Here is a 2,528-nt window from a genome sequence, read left to right as displayed (position 1 = left end):
CGAAGCGTCCGGACGGATCATCAAATGGACAACCGAGTTAAGCGAGTTCGACATCCAATACCAGCCCCAGTCGGCGATAAAGGCGCAGTCCTTGACGGATTTCGTCACCGAGGTACAAAGGCCAGAGCCCGAAGCCATGTGGAAGGTATTTGTAGACGGATCCTCCACTCGGCTCGGGAGCTGTATGGGTGTTTTATTGCTGTCTCCCCAAGAAGAGAGGGTGCACTTATCCGTCCGGCTGGATTATAGAGCTACGAATAACGAGGCAGAATATGAAGCCCTTATAGCTGGCTTACAGGCCGCCCGGCATGTAGGGGCCAGACGGGTAACGCTACATTCAGACTCCCAATTGGCCGCTCAGCAGCTCACAGGTACTTTTGAAATCAACAACGCTCGGCTCAAGCTTTACGCTCAAGCCTTCGAGAAACTCAAAGCCGACTTCAGAGAGGTTATTATCCAGAAGATACCCCGAGCGGAGAACCAAGCGGCTGATGAGTTAGCCAAACTTGCAAGCTCAATAACGTCGATCGCCATACAGCAGCCAGTTGAACAAGTATCTTTGGTGGCGCACGTCGACCGGATGGAGGGCCTCACGTTGCCAAGCGACTGGAGGACACCTATCACGAAGTTTTTGCGCTCGGGCGCCACCCCGTCCGACCGGAATGAAGCCGAGCTGTTAAGGAGGAGAGCCGGTCGGTTCACACTCATTGGGGATCAAATCTACAAGAAGGCTTTCTCTCGCCCACTGCTGAAATGCGTGAGCTCGGAAGACTCGACTTACATCCTCCAAGAAGTGCATCAAGGGTCATGTGGTGGCCATCCGGGCGGACGATCACTAGCTAAAAAGATCCTGCTGGCCGGATACTTCTGGCCAACCTTACAAGCAGACGCCGCTCGGACCGTGTCGACATGCCTATCCTGCCAGAAGTATCACAATGTCTCTCATCGACCGACGGAGGAAATGAAGGCCGCTACTGTCTCTTGTCCGTTCGACCAATGGGGAATGGATATTGTGGGTCCATTTCCTATGGCGACCGGACAGCGGAAATTTTTACTTGTGGCAGTTGATTATTTTTCCAAGTGGGTGGAGGCCGAGCGGCTAGCCAAGATCACCGAGCAGATGGTCAAGAAATTTATTTGGCAGAATATCATCTGTCGGTTCGGCATCCCCCGTCGACTTATTTCCGACAACGGGCGGCAGTTCACAGGAAAATTACTTGAAGATTGGTGCAAAAGCTTCGGCATTGAGCAACACTTCACATCTGTAGCCTACCCCCAAAGCAACGGTCAAGCCGAAGTAGCCAATCAGGAAATTCTTCGTATTTTGCGGGCTCGGCTCGACCATTTGGGAGGAAGTTGGGTAGATGAAGTGCCGGGCGTCCTATGGGCCATCCGAACGACTCCAAAGGAAGGAACGGGCGTCACGCCTTTTCATCTGGCATAAGGCGGCGAAGCGGTGATCCCCGTCGAAGTTGGTGTCGAATCCGTGCGGATCCAGAGTTACGATAAAGACAACGCCGAGCGGAGGAACATGGAGCTGGATTTGGTGGATGAAGAGAGAGCCAAGGCGTCCGTCTGGCTGATGGCGTACCGCCAACGAATGAAGCAAAACTACATCCGGCGCGTCATTCCCCGATCATTCCAGGTCGGCGACCTTGTCTGGAAGAAAGTCAAGCCGGTCGGCGGCGTCGGCAAGATGGAAGCTCCTTGGGCGGGCCCTTTCAAGGTTATCGAAAAGCTCCGCTCGGGCGCTTATTATTTGGAGGATGAAGACGATCGGCAGCTAGATAGACCATGGAGCGCGAATCATCTCCAGCCTTATCGAGCTGGGTGAAAGGTGCATTGATGTAATTCATTTTTGTGTATATTTTGGTCGCCCATGTCCTTACAATGCAGGAAGCAAGAATGATTTTAAGGATCGATAATGGGTCCGTCGAGCTCTGACGTTAAATATCGAGAGATGAGCCGACGTCTATAAACCCTCCGAGCGGAAGATCGTCGAGCTCCGACGTTAAATATCGAGAGACGAGCCGGCGTCTATAAACCCTCCGAGCGAAAGATCGTCGAGCTCCGACGTTAAATATCGAGAGACGAGCCGGCGTCTATAAACCCTCCGAGCGGAATACCGTTGAGCTCCGACGCTAAATATCGAGAGACGAGCCGGCGTCTATAAACCCTCCGAGCGGAAGATCGTCGAGCTCCGACGCTAAATATCGAGAGACGAGCCGGCGTCTATAAACCCTCCGAGCGGAAGATCGTCGAGCTCCGACATTAAATATCGAGAGACGAGCCGGCGTCTATAAACCCTCCGAGCGGAAGACCGTCGAGCTCGACGTTAAATATCGAGACGAGCGCGTCTATAAACCCTCCGAGCGGAAGATCGTCGAGCTCCGACGTTAAATATCGAGAGACGAGCCGGCGTCTATAAACCCTCCGAGTGGAAGATCGTCGAGCTCCGACGTTAAATATCGAGAGACGAGCCGACGTCTATAAACCCTCCGAGCGGAAGATCGTCGAGCTCCGATGTT

This window comes from Zingiber officinale, chromosome 2B, assembly GCF_018446385.1.
Source record: "Zingiber officinale cultivar Zhangliang chromosome 2B, Zo_v1.1, whole genome shotgun sequence".
Lineage (NCBI taxonomy): Eukaryota > Viridiplantae > Streptophyta > Magnoliopsida > Zingiberales > Zingiberaceae > Zingiber > Zingiber officinale.
This window is presented reverse-complemented; position numbering follows the sequence as displayed.